General features: G+C 36.0%; 1 long non-coding RNA gene across 1 annotated transcript; it reads left to right on the plus strand.

Annotated features, from left to right (window-relative positions):
- The first annotated feature begins 48 nt into the window (after positions 1-48).
- On the plus strand, positions 49-9,848 carry LOC140146583 (uncharacterized). The gene is made up of 5 exons (XR_011858267.1): positions 49-214; positions 4,742-6,723; positions 7,286-7,397; positions 7,928-8,188; positions 9,002-9,848. It is a non-coding gene; the product is annotated as an uncharacterized lncRNA (long non-coding RNA).
- Positions 9,849-17,439: the final 7,591 nt, after the last annotated feature.

Genomic DNA, 17,439 nt, shown 5'->3' on the forward strand with positions numbered 1-17,439 from the left:
GGCTCCAGATAACAAGGTCAAGGAGAAAGTACGCGAAATCGAAATCGGAAATCAACAGACCAGAACAAAAATTAATTGCCTTTGTTTGGTATGCCCTTGAGCTCGGTGCAGCTGCATACTGTATGCATTATCCAGTTAACAGCCTGAATGTGGAGCTGAATTAGCCAACCCCGGTAGCCACCATGTAGACATTCTACCAGTTCATCGGCAATCAGTGAGTAAGCCAGGGTTAGTACCGGTAATCCGGTATTGTTATTGTAAAATTGGATGTTATAGTCTATTAAAACTCGGTATCAGAACACGACTGACTGTGGAACTTAAGAATTTGCACTTGACAATGCATGCGATAGTTCGAATGTGAAGCTCATGATCGGTGAGCTAGAAACTAAACTTGAGTTAGTGCTATTCTACATACTGCTGACACAATTAAGTTAAACCTGCTGAAAGTGCTATCTACTGAAGATAGCTGATAGTATCAGTGATACTGTTGACCTGTTATCTTTTTCCAAGATTTGTTATCTATTTCCAAGATAGGTGCTGACACTTTCACACCGATGAGTAGGCCTACATGAGTAAGGGGCATTCGGTGTGAGCAAAATGTAAAAAATATGGGGTCATTGGGTGAGAACATCACCTTTTTTAAATGGAATCTTTTGGTGAGAGCCGAAACAATGCCACACACACCGACACCGCCTGGCTAATAATTATTTGGTGCAGAAGGGACACTAAAATGAATACACGGGATTGATACACGTGAATTGCTATGCACGATTTTGATATCAGGCGAAAATCTTCTGATACCGGGTTAGAAAATGATGAATATCTCCGTCATGATTTTTTTCTCAAGAAACCAGATTTGGTCTCATAAACTTGGAAATACGTGTTGAACAGATATGATAGTCGCTAGAATGCGCTTTGAAAATTGGCCGTGCGCTTTGAACTCAAAATTTGACCATTTTATATTGCGTTGGTCCTGTTATGGACTACAGCGTGCAGCGTGTAGTAGGCCTACAGCTGCACTCACTGTAGGCAGTATAAAAGTCGATGACCATTGACCTCAATGGGGTAGGCCTATACAAGCTTAATCACGCACAACCAAGATCGATTACCCGGCTATTGTGAGTAGCCTTAGTTATGTCCCTCGACTAATTATTAGTTTAAAAGAGCTTTAAAGGTTTGAACCAAATGGCTAATCGTGGCTGTGGATTTAACCTACCATGGCGATTCCTGCCATGAAGATATAGGGTCGAAGACACTGTGCCACAGGAACCCCGAACATTGAATTTCTGGTAGTTTAAATGGCTTCAAATTTCTTTGTTTTTTCAAAATAAAGTAACAAAATCAGTGATAAATCAAAGTTCAAATTGAAAAATAAGGGTCTTTGGGTGACAGATCAAATGGAAAAATAAGGGGTCTTAGGGATATATTACAGCATGTGTTTGTAAACAAATACCGGTATGGGGTCTTTGGTAGTACAAGGAACTTATACGTTGTCCTCATTCACAAACTGATGAATCTCTTCAATGATAAAACTGATACTATCTGTGCAACGTACACATGTATTTAGACTATTACCGTACGGCAGCGTGTTGAAGGAATATTACACAGTTAAGAATAGGCTCCATCATGCGCGTCACATGAGGAATTTTTCAAGGGGGTGTGATGAAAAAAAAAAAACTGAAATGGCAGCGTGGCGTCATGTGCCCCCTCAGAATTAGAAACTTTTTGAAAATGAAGACCTAATTGAAGCAATTTGGTGGACCATTTTGGCACTATTAGTGTGTAAATTTTTAAATTGAAAAAGCCGAAAATTTGTGAAATGACGGTCCATGAAGCCTTTCGTGAACAAGTTTTCTCTTCAGTTGTAGGCCTATATAAATTGTGTTATACACAAATTGGTAAATGTCGAAAGCAGAATCAAAAATGGCTGCTTGTTTATCCATTACATAGGGGGTGTCTGAGGGGGGATGTGCCCCCTGAGAATTAAGAAACTTTTGCAAAATGAAAACTAATTGAAGCGATTTGTTGGATCATTTTGGCACTATTACTTAGCATGATATAGTGTGTAAAATTTTAGTTTGAAGCCTTTCGTGAACAAGTTTTCTCTTCACGAACAAGTTTTCTCTTCACTTCAGGTGTAGGCCTATAAATTGTGTTAAACACATATTGGTAAATGTCGAAAGCAGAAGTCAAAATGGCTACTTGTTTATCCACAATACCCAGGGGGTGTCTGAGGGGTGTGTGCCCCCTAAGAACTAAGAAACGTTTGCAAAATGAAGACCTAATTGAAGCGATTTGATGGACCATTTTGGCACTATTAATAGTGTGTAAAATTTTAGTTTGAAAAGCCAAAAATTGGTGAAATAACGGTACATGAAGCCTTTCGTGAACAAGAGTTTTCCCTCCTGCAGAAATTGGAAACATTTGCAATATGAAGGTCGGATTGAAGCCATTTGGTGCATAATTTTTACACTATTTAAATCATTGCTTCAGAAAAAAGGGCCCGAACTCAATTTGCACAATTAAAACCTTTACTTACGTTGCCGGGGTAGGGTCCGGGGGTAGGGTGTGGGGTGTGATGTGGAGAGGTGTTGGTTTTAACATGTAGGCCCTATATCCATGTCAATTAACTAAAACCTTTACGTTCGTACGTTGCCAGGGTAAAGGTGTAATGATGTGGGGGGGGTGTTATCATGTATGGACACATTTATTTATGTACGTTGCGGTCAATACCGGGTATAGGCCTAGGGGTGAGATAATTGTGTGGGCGGGGTAGTTAAGGAATCTATAGGCCTATGATAATTAATTGTAATAATGTGTCCCCTATGTCTTGCTCATCTCCCTCCTCTCCTCTAGTCATCCCCCCCTCTCTCTCTCTCTCCTCTCTCTCTCTCCCTCTCTTTGCCTTTTCTCCCCTCATTTTTTTGACAGATCCAAGGGGGGTGTTTCACACCCGTAACACCCCCCCTGCGTACGCCAATGGGCTCCATTTGGGATCCCTCACAGTCTCCCAAAACATCAAAACACCAAAAGCGATGCACATATACTTACTTAATACTGTCTTTTATCATATTACGCACACACAGTTACATGTATGTCAACTTGTCTAGAAAGGTCAAATTTTGCCAAATTTAATCGCTGTGCAATCCTATGCAAGTCCCATACCACATCGTTATCGGCGATCATGTTTTTTACTGAAGTTTGGCTGGTACCCACCAGCGTCATGCACCTACTATCTGCTGAAGATAGGTGATTCATTTTATCTGCTATCTACTGAAGATAACTGATGTACATTAACCTGCTATCTACTGAAGATAGCTGACACATTAACATGCTATCTACTGAAGATATATATCTATCACATTTACCTGCTATCTACCATTACTTGTTCACTATCTTTATTGCAATGAGGACATTTGATAATTAGGTACATGATGTCATGGCTTAATTATTCAGCCAATAAGAGTAAGCCCTGATGTGCATGTATCAAATAACACAGACACTCACAGATCGATTCACTTGGCTGGTCAAGTGGCTATTGTAAAGCATTGTATTGTTAACAAAATTTTGGCTTGATGTTTCGATCAACTTGCAGTGCAGATAGGTCAAATATGGGTACAATAGGTAAAATTTTGACAATGATACCGAAATTAAGCTCAAATATAGGAAATGGTCAACTGAAATAGTACCAGTTTTTTTCTATGAATGAACATTGTATAGCTGAATAACATAAGAATTCACCCATCCAGGTAGCTGACACATTAACCTGCTACCTACTGAAGATATCTGTCACATTAACCCTATCTTCTGAAGATAGCTGACATATTTACTTGCTATCTACTGAAGAAAGCTGACACATTAACCTTCTATCTACTGAAGATAGGTGACACATTAACCTGCTATCTACTGAAGATATCTTTCACATTATCCCTATCTACTGAAGATAGCTGACATATGTACCTGCTATCTACTGAAGATAGCTGACACATTAGCCTGCTATCTACTGATGATAGCTGACACATTGATAGCTGACACATTAACCTACTATCTAATGAAGATATCTCTCACATTAACCTGCTATCTACTGAAGATAGCAGACATATTAACCCGCTATTTACTGAAGATAGCTGAAACATTAACCTGCTATCTACTGAAGAATATTTCACATTAACCCGCTATCTACTGAAGACAGCAGACATATTAACCCGCTATCTACTGAAAATAGCTGAAACATTAACCTGCTATCTACTGAAGATATCTGTCACATTAACCTGCTATCAACTGAAGATAGGGGACATATTTACCTGCTATCTACTGAAGATAGCTGACACATTATCCTGCTATCTACTGAAGGTAGCTGACACATTAACCCGTTTGCTCTTTCGACCGAGCATCAATTGATGCTTTGTCGATCTTCTTTAGTGCTGACATTATCATTTTATTAGCTATTGTTATAACATTCAATCTTTGTACGTAGCCCACTCCAAGTGCTGCTGAAGAGCATTATATTGTTGCATGTACCCCCTTCTGGATTCCTACAAACCCCTTTGGGCTATTCTAGTTGAAATCCATTCCCCATGACCTTTTTAATAATCTCCAATGCTCACAGAGGTTGTAGATTTCATTCCCTGTGTGGGAAATTAAGATCATGTCCGGGGTATTGATCATAACTAAAATATCCCATATTGTTGCTTTTTTTTACTATCACTAAGTACCTGTTTATCTTGTTCATTTCTGCTAGCTACTAAGTGCATGGCATGACACTGACGGAGTCCACCACCATAGCGATTGAGCTGACACATTGATGGATTCTACCACAACAGCGATGAAGCCGACACATTGATGGATTCTACCACAACAGCGATGAAGCCGACACATTGATGGAATCTACCACAACTGCGATGAAGCCGACACATTGATGGATTCTACCACAACAGCAATGAAGCCGACACATTGATGGATTCTACCACAACAGCGATGAAGCTGACACATTGATGGATTCTACCACAACAGCGATGGAACCTACAATGTACCAATACAATCAGTGCCACTTGCTGATGACCTGGACAATGCATTTGAACCAGCGTGGATGGATCATAGGGCATATGCACATCCTGCATGAATTACTACAGACTATACCTATCAAGCCAAGTGTGAATTGATATAAGAGAACAGCTCCTCTGTGATTATTGCAGACAATATCTATGACAAACCAGTGTTGATGGATCAAGGCTTAGCTCCTGCATGATTAATGCAGACAATAAGCTACAGTACAATATCTATGAAGCCAGTGAATTTGGATGGAATAATCTTCATTAGATTGCCTGTCCTGCAGTAACCGTCTGCCGTACAACATGCTCATATCAGTATTTTGCTGCATGTTCTTTGAAGCTTATTATTATTTATATCTATGACAAACCAGTGTTGATGGATCAAGGTCAAAGCTGCTACATGTCAATGACTTTGGAAGAAAAGGCTTAGCTCCTGCATGATTAATGCAGACAATAAGCTACCATACAATATCTATGAAACCAGTGAATTTGGATTGAAGGGCAAAGCTCTTGGCTCTTGCATGAGTATTGCAGACAATTAGCTACAATATATAGCATAAGCCAGTTAATTTGGATTGAAGAGCAAAGCTCTTGCATGATTATTGCAGACAATAAGCTACCATACAATATCTATGAAGCCAGTGAATTTGGATGAAAGGGCAAAGCTCTTGGCTCTTGCATGAGTATTGCAGACAATTAGCTACAATAGCGTAAGCCAGTTAATTTGGATTGAAGAGCAAAGCTCTTGCATGATTATTGCAGACAATAAGCTACACTATCTACCAAGCTAGTTAATTTGGATTGAAGGGCAAAGCTCTTACATGATTAATGCAGACAATAAGCTACACTATCTACCAAGCTAGTGAATTTGGATTGAAGGGCAAAGCTCTTGCATGATTATTGCAGACAATAAGCTACACTATCTACCAAGCTAGCGAATTTGGATTGAAGGGCAAAGCTCTTGCATGATTATTGCAGACAATAAGCTACACTATCTACCACGCTAGCGAATTTGGATTGAAGGGCAAAGCTCTTGCATGATTATTGCAGACAATAAGCTACACTATCTACCAAGCTAGCGAATTTGGATTGAAGGGCAAAGCTCTTGCATGATTATTGCAGACAATAAGCTACACTATCTACCAAGCTAGCGAATTTGGATTGAAGGGCAAAGCTCTTGCATGATTATTGCAGACAATAAGCTACACTATCTACCAAGCTAGTGAATTTGGATTGAAGGGCAAAGCTCTTGCATGATTAATGCAGACAATAAGCTACACTATCTACCAAGCTAGTGAATTTTGGATTGAAGGGCAAAGCTCTTGCATGATTATTGCAGACAATAAGCTACACTGTCTACCAAGCTAGTTAATTTGGATTGAAGGACAAAGCTCTTGCATGATTAATGCAGACAATACGCTACACTATCTACCAAGTACCAAGCTAGTGAATTTGGATTGAAGGGCAAAGCTCTTGCATGATTATTGCAGACAATAAGCTACACTATCTACCAAGCTAGTTAATTTGGATTGAAGGGTAAAGCTCTTGCATGATTAATGCACACAATATATCTATCAAACCAATGTGGATAGATCAAAGGGAACTTCCTCCGTGATTGCTGCAGATGACAAAAGGAATATTTAAGATATTGAAGAGGCGTTTTTATAACCAGGTAAGTAGATTGTGGTAAAAATGTATTGATTTGGATTGAATTTTGCTAGTTTGAGGACAGTGTAGCTGGTGAGAGACAAGTTGAAAATGTGACAAAGTTGTTTAGCAATGTGAAGAAAATTTTTTTTTTGCTGCGCTGGGGTCAATATCATCCGGTCCAGCAATTTTCCTACCTTGAATAATTTAGTTTCCTCAGTTATTTATACCGGGGTGAGGAAAATTGGATGGAAAAGTAATAGGAATATTGTAATTATAATTATTATTATTTTATTTTTATTATTATCTAAATGTAGCCAATGCCCTTGGAAGAAATTCACGCCTGATTATTACTTGTACATGTAACAATGATTATTATAAGTGTCACTATTATTATTATTATTATTATTATTATTATTATTATTATTATTATTATTATTATTATTATTATTATTATTATTATTATTATTATTATTATTATTATTATTATTATTATTATTATTATTATTATTATTATTATTATTATTTATTTTTATTATTATTATTATTATTATGAAATATGCTTTTCTTCATTATACTTCACCTAGGAAAGGAACAATTTTGGAAAAGGAGAAGATATTGGTGCATGCCAACCTGATGACTGCAATGACAGCTGCATATATTCCAACCGTAGCAAATAAAGGGGCAATATCAAATCAGGTATTTTAAGAAAGAAAGAAGGAAGGAAGGAAGGAAGGAAGGAAGGAAGGAAGGAAGGAAGGAAGGAAGGAAGGAAGGAAGGAAGGAAGGAAGGAAGGAAGGAAGGAAGGAAGGAAGGAAGGAAGGAAGGAAGGAAAGAAGGAAAGAAGGAAAGAAGGAAAGAAGGAAAGAAGGAAAGAAGGAAAGAAGGAAAGAAGGAAAGAAGGAAAGAAGGAAAGAAGGAAAGAAGGAAAGAAGGAAAGAAGGAAAGAAGGAAAGAAGGAAAGAACCAGGAATTAAGGAAGGAAGATAGGAAGGAAGGAAAAAAGGAAAGATTAATGAATTGGCTACATGAATCCAACATTGTAATTTAATGTGTTGATTCACATAAATCATATTAATATGAATATGTTGGTTGGTGTTCCTCTTCAAGAATGCCTGTCCTGCTGTAACCGTCTGCCATACAACATGCTCATATCAGTATTTTGCTGCATGTTCTTTGAAGCTTATAATTATTATTATTATTATTATTATTATTATTGGTATTACAGAGAGGATTCTTTACGCAGGAAACAACTCATCACATGCCCGCATTTATACAAGTTGGACACTAATAACCAAGCCAACGACCAGGTTGATATATTCAATGCGGCCATGTGTATTAAGTCAAAATGTCATAATCCTTGGTGACTGGTTATTCTTTGTGGAAGAGGTCAAAGGCCACAAGGCTACATTCAAGAATGGAAGTTCCCCATTGTCCATTACTCGTTTGTGGAACTGTACTTACTTTGAAAGTATTCATGTGAGGAAGGGTAAGTAATTGTTATTGAATAACTATAAGCTATTCCATTTAGAATCCACTCTCCCCCTGTGGAAGATTTAGCTTGTCATTTACAGAGGGAATATGGGTTCCAAATAGAATGGGCAATTGGGTAACTTCCATTTGAGATACTCACTCCAGGTATTACAGGTTGTCACATACAGGGAAAACTTCTCTCACTCCATGGAAGACTTCTCTCCCATTTTTTGTAGATTTTGAATCAAATAGCCCGATGTAAGTGCAGTCATATTTGACGTCATGATACTTTAGTGACTGGCTTTAAAATCGGCAGAAACCATTCTTTACAGTTATTTACCAACATTATTTCAGCAGAAATAACAAAAATAAAATTTGATGGAAATCGTATGGCTTAAGGCTGTCAAAGTTAAATATAAATCACCTGAGAAATTCTTATTTCAAGTCATACAGTAGGACTTTATTTTCTTTTCATGTTTCCTATATCATTGCCATCAAGTGGTGATTGGGTAAAAGGGTGGGGGGCAATTTTGAAGCGATGGGTATATATGTGTTTACCAGTTCTGCATGCATAGTTGTTATTATAAGTTATTTATTATTTATATAGCAGGGTCTATTTAGCCAACCCATCATTGGACATTTCTCTATAATAAAACAAAGTTTGTGTATATGCAAAATTATGCATGTACAGAATGCTTCGGTTCTTTCAAGTTCTGCCACACAAAACTGCGAAAGAGTTTCTCTAAATGCCAAACCTATATTTAGAGTGTATTTGTATATATTATAATGTCCTACTTAACAAGGAAACAATTGATATTCATCATTTCAGTTTTTGTGAGATGTGACAGATCTGGTGCCGTCTACGTAGCTGAAACTGATCCCAAGATAATGTTGATCACCTGGATTGCCATTGCACCATTACATTGAGGCGTATACCTGGCGTCATTACACATGACCGCAACACACAGGTAATATTTACTGGAAAGGAAGGTGCAAATGCAGACAAAGGACATTAAAAGATCAATTTGGACACCCATAAGCTAGCCAACAACATTAATTCATGACGTCACAAGCCTTGGTGACTGGTTATTCTTTGTGGAAGAGTTCAAAGGTCATGCTCAAGCAAGGATGGAGGTTCACCACAGTCCCTTAGCGTTACTGGTTTGGAGAACTGTACTAACTTTGAAAGTATTCATGCAATGAATGGTAGCTAGGTAATTGTGTATATCTTTTTGGATAACCCATACAATGGCCAATTCCATTTAAAATCCACACTCCCCCTACATTGTCAAACTACATCGCAGCAAACTCAAAATCAACACATTTTGATAACTTTAACAAAAGGTTTTTGAAATGTTATTAAACACTTTTATACCTTTATCTGACATTTAAAGGTTTCAGGGTCCATTTCACAAAACTTTATAAAGCTTCTTAAGTCTTGAAATCGTTCGCAACTTATGACGAGTCATAAGTTCTATTTCACTAAACTCCTAAGTAATAAGGATTTTCTACAGGGACCCTTTGTAAGGTTAAGTTTAGTATTGGGTATTCGCGGCTTTACGAATGGTTATTTGAGTTACGAAGGGTTAAAGGTTTAGTGAATGGACCCCTGGTAACCTTTTCTAAATGTTTGCGAATATTTTCAAAAACGTTTGTGTTTCTGTGCTTCTTGTTTGATAGCTCGACTCTTACACCGTATACAAGTCATATCAGGTGCATGTTTTTTGAATCTCATAATTTATATCATTTATTAGGATAATTTGATGCTGAATCTTCCATCTCAAAGTTTGTACATATATTCTAAGATATTTTGAGATGTGTGGATCGATTGTAATATCCAATATAATTATTAGTTAATTTTAAGGATGTTTTTTATGCCCCCTTTAGGTATATAACTATAATGGTTACTGGTTTGGAGAACTATTCTAACTTTGATAGCATTGATGCGGTGATTGGATAACTTATAATATGAACTATTTCATTTAAAATCATTTAAAAACTTTGTACAACAATTTGGATATTTGAGATACATGTTTGTCATCTCCTAGCATTGTAAAAAATAACTTTTAGGATATTTTCAGGTGTATGTTGTATCTACTTTTATATCCCTCTTGTACGTTAATTTGTACATGGTATAAAAACACCAGTTACATGTATATCAGGTACATGTTTTTGCATCTCATAATTTGTATTTCATTTATTAGGATAATTTGATGATGAATCTTTTATCATCTCAAAGCTTGTACATATATTCTAAGATATTTTGAGATGTGTGGATTGTAATATCCAACTTTGTACATAATTATTTGATAGTATTCATGCAATGAACCTTTAGGTAATAATGTGTATATCATATTGAAAAACTTATTATTTAAATCAGTTAACAACTTCGTATAATAATTAGGATATTTTGAGATGTGTTTGTCTCTCCTAGCATTGTAAAAAATAACTTTTAGGATATTTTCAGGTGCATGTTGTATCAACTTTATCTACTTCACTCTTGTACGTTAATTTGTATGGTATAAATATACCAGTTATATCATTTACATAATTTTGCATCTCATAATTTGTATATCATTTACATGTATTAGGATAATTTGATGATGAATCTTTTATCATCTCAAAGCTTGTACATATATTCTAAGATATTTTGAGATGTGTGGATTGTAATATCCAACTTTGTATATAATTATTTGATAGTATTCATGCGATGAACCTTTAGGTAATAATGTGTATATCTTATTGAAAAACTTATTAAAATAATTTACCAACTTCGTATAATAATTAGGATATTTTGAAATGTATGGTTGTCATCTCGTAACTTTGTAAAAAATCACTTTTAGGGGGGGGGGGTTATCCGGGGGGTGGGGGGTTCTTCGAAAAATTTTGTACGGGGGTGTGCCACGCAGATTTTCGGATGCTGACTTTCTCTATACCTACTTTTTGCTGTTTTTGCTACCCATCAGTATACCAATTTTTAAGAAAAAGCACCCAAATTTGCCATAATTGGGCGCTTTAAGGGCACTTTTTCCAAAATGCGCCCAATTGGACGCATTGGTCTCCACTGAAAACCACTCATCGATATACCAAAATCACTGAAAAGGTACCCCAAAACCGTGGCACATCCCCGTATACCTTCAACCAGGAAGAACCCCCCGGGTTGTATCATCTTTAACTGCTTGATTTTAGGATATTTCTTGGTGTATGAGTTTTCATCTTGTTAATTTGTACATAATTGGTATAAAATGACTGATACCAGTCATATCAGGTACATGTTTTTGCAACTCATAATTTGTATATCATATATTAAGATTATTTGATGATGAATCTTCTATCATCTCAAACCTTGTACATATATTTTATAGATACTTTGAGATGCAACGTTTGTAATATCCAACTTTGTGCATAATTGTTAGTTTGTTTTAAGGATATGCTTCTTGATACTCCATAACTTGGTATATAACTATAATGGTTACTATTTTGGAGAACTACTAACTTTGGTAGTATTCATGTTTTAAGCGGTAGGTAATTTTAGTATTTAAAGAGCTTAGTTATAAAACCCCTTACATCCACTTGAGCAATTTTGAAAACATCAATAAATCATCAAAAAAAGTACTGATATAAGGGGGTTTTCAAGAAAAGCAGTTTATGGCGGGATGCTCATCCTACCCAAGCATCCCGCCAAAAACTGCTTTTCTTGAAAACTCTCATATATCAGTACTTTTTTGATGATTTATTGATGTTTTCTCAAAATTGCTCAAGTGGATGTAAGGGGTTTTATAACTAAGCTCCTCACTTATTAAATAATTTATACAATGGGTTATTCTATTTGAAATCCACCCTCCCCCTGTGGAAGATTTAGCTAAAGTCTGTCACTGAAGGAGTATGGGTTTCAAGTAGAATAGAGAGTTGGGTGATCTCCATATGAAATGCTCACTCCAGTTGTAGAACTTAAGATATGGGTAAAGGCATATACAGTGAGTTTCAAAGTAATTAACTCTAGCCAATTCCATTTGAAAACATACTCTACTTTGCTCAAATCTTCCACAGGGGTGCAGATTTCAAATGAAATATCCCAATATAGGTGCAGTCATAATCATGATCCTTGGTGATTCGGTATTCTCTTATTCTCTTTAGTTAACCATAATCTAATGGGTGGAGGTACTCCTGTTTTTGTTTCCTGTCACCTTAAGGGGGTACTACACCCCTCGATAAATGTGTGCCTATTTTTGCATTTTTCTCAAAAACTAATAACACAGTGGTAACAAAAGTTATGTATATTATAGGGGCAAGGAATCCAATGACTACACTGGAATTTCAGTGACCCAAGACAAGCAGTTCGCTATTTATGATAAGAAATAAGGTACCACTAGGATGTACCTCATTTCTTATCATATATACGGAACCGCTTGTCTTGAGGCACTGAAATTTCAGTGTAGTAATTGGAATCCTTGCCCCAATAATATACATAACTTTTGTTACCAGTGTGTTATTATTTTTTGAGCAAAATGCAAAAATAGTCACAAATTTACCACAGGGGTGTAGTACCCCTTAAGACGCTCAAACAAACAAACATTGCCAAACAGCTCCAAGTAATTGTCCAACCGTTCTTTGCGCTCATTTTGGGGAAAACAAATTTCTATCATCTCAAACCTTGTACATATTTTTTTAATATATTTTTTGAGATGCATGGTTTATAATATCCAACTTTGTACATTATTATTAGTTTATTTAAGGGATATGATTTGTATGCTCTCTAACTTGGCATATTACTAGTATATGACTGTACTAACTTTGACACATTCATGCGATGAACAGTAGGTAGTTGTGTATACCTTATTGGATAACTTATACCGTTATTCCATTTAAAATTCACACTCATGTGAAAGATTTAGCTAGTCTTTTACAGAGGGAGTATGGGTTCAAATAGAATCGGCAATGCATGTATGTTTGTCATCTCTAACTTTGTGCATGATTATTTTTAGGATATTGTTAGGTGTATGTTTTATCACCTCTAGCTACACACCTTTAGGATATTTCTAGGTGCATGTTGTTAAGTCTCATACTTTAATTTGTACACAATCGTTGGAATATTTTGTTTATCTTCTCAAACCGTGAAATACTTATAACAATATTTATGTTTTGTCATCCAACTTTGTACTTAACTATAGGACAGTTTGTGATGATTGTTATTCTCATATCTAACTTTGTAAGTAACTAATACAATGTTTTGAAATACAGTCTAACTTAGAGTGGCACGTTTTCCGTGATTTTAAACACCGAATTCCGCGATTTTCCGTGTGTGGTTTTAAATACTAAGTTCCGTAATTTTCCGTGATGTAATTTCAATTCCGTGTTTACATTCGGGGTAAAAAGAAGTTACTTGCATTATCTTTTTATGTTTTAAGCCTGATATCTTTGAAGACAGACTTCATTTTCATTATTTTAACCCCACATTTCATTATTTTTTCTTCATTTTCATTTTTCTCAAGGAAAAACCCGTTTTCCGCGAATGTCCGTGTTTTCAGTTTTTTCTTAAATTCCGTGGATTTTTCCGTTTTTCCGTGACACTGAAAACTTGCCACTCTAGTCTAACTTTGTACATCATTAATTGTTATTATTTGAGGTGTATCTCTTAAAACATCTCCAACTTTGTACATGGCAGCATATTCGAAGGTGTATGCTTTTGTCATCTCTATTATAAACTTTGTACATTACTTTTACAATATTTTGGAGATGTATGTTTTCACAATCTCTAACTTTGTATATAACTATTAGAATATTTTGAGATGTACGTTTGTCATCTCTATCTTTAAATAATTATTATTAGGATATTTTCAGCTGTATGTTTTATCACCTCTAGCTATAGACCTTTAGGATATCCTAGCTGCAGAGTATGTTTTATCATCATATTTTAATTTGTACATACACATTGGAATATTTTGATGATGAATGAATCTATCATGTCAAACCGTGTAAATACTTATTAGCAATATTTTGAAATGTATGTATATCATATCCAACTTTGTATATCCTCTAGGACATTTTGAGACGTATGATATTGTCATACATAATTAATAACAAAATTGTAGCTAAGTTCTATAAAGCATATCCATGTACAAAGTACTCACATGGAGACTCCACGTTTCGAAACCTTCTTGTCTGGTTTCCTAATCATGAGTGATGACTTGATCCAGCAACAACATGTGGTGTTTCTAGAAGATGTAGTGTTTCTAGAATTGTTCTGGATCAAATGGTCATAACTGTGACTGAGGTTGCATGCTGTGCCCCCTTGGTTGTCCATTGCTTTGTCTCCCCTGCGACGAATCCATATGGATTCCCTTATCCATCTGGGATATCTTTCGTCTTCTCGGTGGAGGTGCTTTGCTCCCTCCCAGTCTATAACGTGGTTTGTTGCGGCGACATGATCTGATATGACCGATTTGTGTTGGTCTGATATTGAAGAGAGTCTATTTGCAGAGAGTCCATTTGCTCCAGTTATGACCATTTGATCCAGAACAATTCTAGAAACACTACATCTTTTAGAAACGCCACCAGTGTTGCTAGATCAAGTCATCACTCATGATTAGGAAACCAGACAAAAAGGTTTCGAAACGTCGAGTCTCCATAAAATGAGAACTTTGTACATGGATATGCTTTATAGAACTTAGCTACAATTGAACATTGAACTATCCAAATGAACCTCTTCCAGAAGGATAACTAATAAAATATTTTGAGATACAGTGTTTTTATCTCTAACTTGTACATCATTAATTGTTATTATTTGAGGTGTATCTTATCTCTTTAACATCTCCAACTTTGTACATGTTAGTATATTTTGCATCTCTTACTTTAATTTGGATATAATCGTTTGGATATTTTGATGATGAATGTTCTACACCCCCCACCAAAAAAAGAAAAGAGAACCCTCATTAAACCCTATTTTTCTCCTATTTCTGAAAAAGGGAGGAAATATATTTTGGTATGTAAAGAAACCTTTAATCATTAGCTTTATCAATCAAAACAATTTTTTTTCAATCCGCTCATAACTTTTGAAGATGCACTTTTAAATAGAAGTACCCGTCTGTCCACGGAGGAGGTTTAGCGGTAAGAGACATTTCAATAACCGCCCACAAATTGTATGTTTCTTTTAGGTAAATATGTATATTTTCATATATTTTCACCATTTTGGTCACCATTTTGAATTTTGGAACATAAGGAAGCCATTTTGGATTTTGTAAACTGCCTAAATGACTCGCATGTCCATACACATATAATTTAAACACCAAAATCACCACCATTGGCCTTAAAATATATTTTTAGTAAATTTGACCCCCATTGTAGGAGCACTATTTTTTATATAAAGTGGTTGACGGGAGCGTATTCTACGTAAAATTTCGTTTTAGAAACCGTTTCAAACATAAAGTGAACAATATTTCCCATCCGTGCGTGAATGTGAACCTGACTGACTACTTTGGTTACAAAGTTACAACAATTTGAACACCAAAAAAACAAGAAAAGAAGAAAATCAAGTTAGAGTAACCTAAGGGTGGATATTAATACTAGGAGTGTGTTATAAATGGGACTTGTTTTGTTTTGCTTCGGGATAAGGTTTTTTGTATGTTCTTTTGGCCTAGGCCTATCTCAACATGAAATTACAAACTGTTAAGCCTGGGTTTCAAAAAAGAATGTGCACAGCAAAAATCCAAAATGGCCGCATTTTTCCCTGAAAATCACATTTTTAGCCATAACTTTGTCATTTTTGGGTCTTTTTACCAGGGTCTGGTATCTAGTCTATGATTTTTTGGGTCAATCAATCTATTTATGCAGTTAGAAGTAGTCTCAAATCTTCATGTGTTGAGTTACGACCATTTCTGACCCAATGCACCCTTTTTACCCAAATTTTGAACCAGGCCCATTGACCTCATATTTAAATTATAGAAAAAGCTAGACAACAGGTTAAACCTTCATAACAATGTAAACTGGAAAAACGAAATAGTCACACAACATACATAGTTTAATGTCTGAGAAGACATTCATGGGGGTCAATTTGAGGGGGCCCAGTATCTCCCAGTGGGGGGTCCTCAAAAATTTGTAATACCTCCATTGTAAATACTCATGGACACATGTTTGATTGACAATATGCTGACCCCCATCTTCCACCTACCATCTGAGTCTATCGGATAAACCCTCTTAAATAACAATGCCTAATCGGTCGTTGCACACAGTGATGAATGGGCCCAGGCTATGCTTCCGATCTACTTTGGTATTCTTGTCTCAGGTTCACGGCGCTATTGACTTTTCTGTATTTCAACAGAATGCATTATGATGAATACTATTCGGCATACATTTTTGCAGGGCTGGGGTGGAATGACTTCAAGTGGGGGTTTATGGACTTTACAAGCAGGAAATTTTTTTCGGGGGGGGGGGGGGAATTAGGGGGCAAAGTGAATTTCAGGGGGGGCAAAATCAACAAAGTTTACAAGGTCTAGATCAGTATTGACTTTATGGGCACTAATGGTCTGTTGATGTGTCTAATGCACCAGCTCCGCAAGGGGTGTGCAATAGACGTATCAGTATCTCAATCTAATATTTAATGTTGTAAAATACAATATTTAAAAAAAATGTGAACCATGCATTAGGTCTATATATGAGATTAAAATCTCATATGTGATGCGATCAAGCAAAATCAGTCGGAACTCGGAAATATTGAATTTTCAGTTTCTTACAGGATAGTAAAAAGCAATTACCAAGCTGCATTTTACAGAAACCCCCATTGAAATTGAACAACCGGTTCCAAAGATATGAGCAATTAAAGAGTTTCTAAAACAAAAGGAAACAAAAGAAAATATTTCCGTTATTTGGCTATATCTCAAAATCAATATTTGCGAGTTCCGACTGATTTTGCTTGATCGCATCACATATATAGACCTAATGCATGGTTCACATTTTTATAACGTTTGCTCTAATTGGTTCTCGCTATCTAAGAATGCATGAATATGTTAAACTATTTATATATGACCCGACATTTAAATGTCTTAAAATATTTGACCAAAACCTAAAATGCTGTTATAACACGTTTTGATAACAATATTGTGTATTTGCTGGTTGGTAAATGATGACAAAGTTTTGCTCAAGAAAACAGATATATGACGATGAAGTGAGACGATAATTTCTTGTAAACTGAGCTCAAAAAGAAACTTATGATTTTTCACAAGGTCACGTCATATAATCTTGTCCATCAAAATGAACCAAAATTACACACAG

The sequence above is a fragment of the Amphiura filiformis genome, chromosome 2 (assembly GCF_039555335.1).
Source record: "Amphiura filiformis chromosome 2, Afil_fr2py, whole genome shotgun sequence".
NCBI classification, from domain to species: Eukaryota; Metazoa; Echinodermata; class Ophiuroidea; order Amphilepidida; family Amphiuridae; genus Amphiura; species Amphiura filiformis.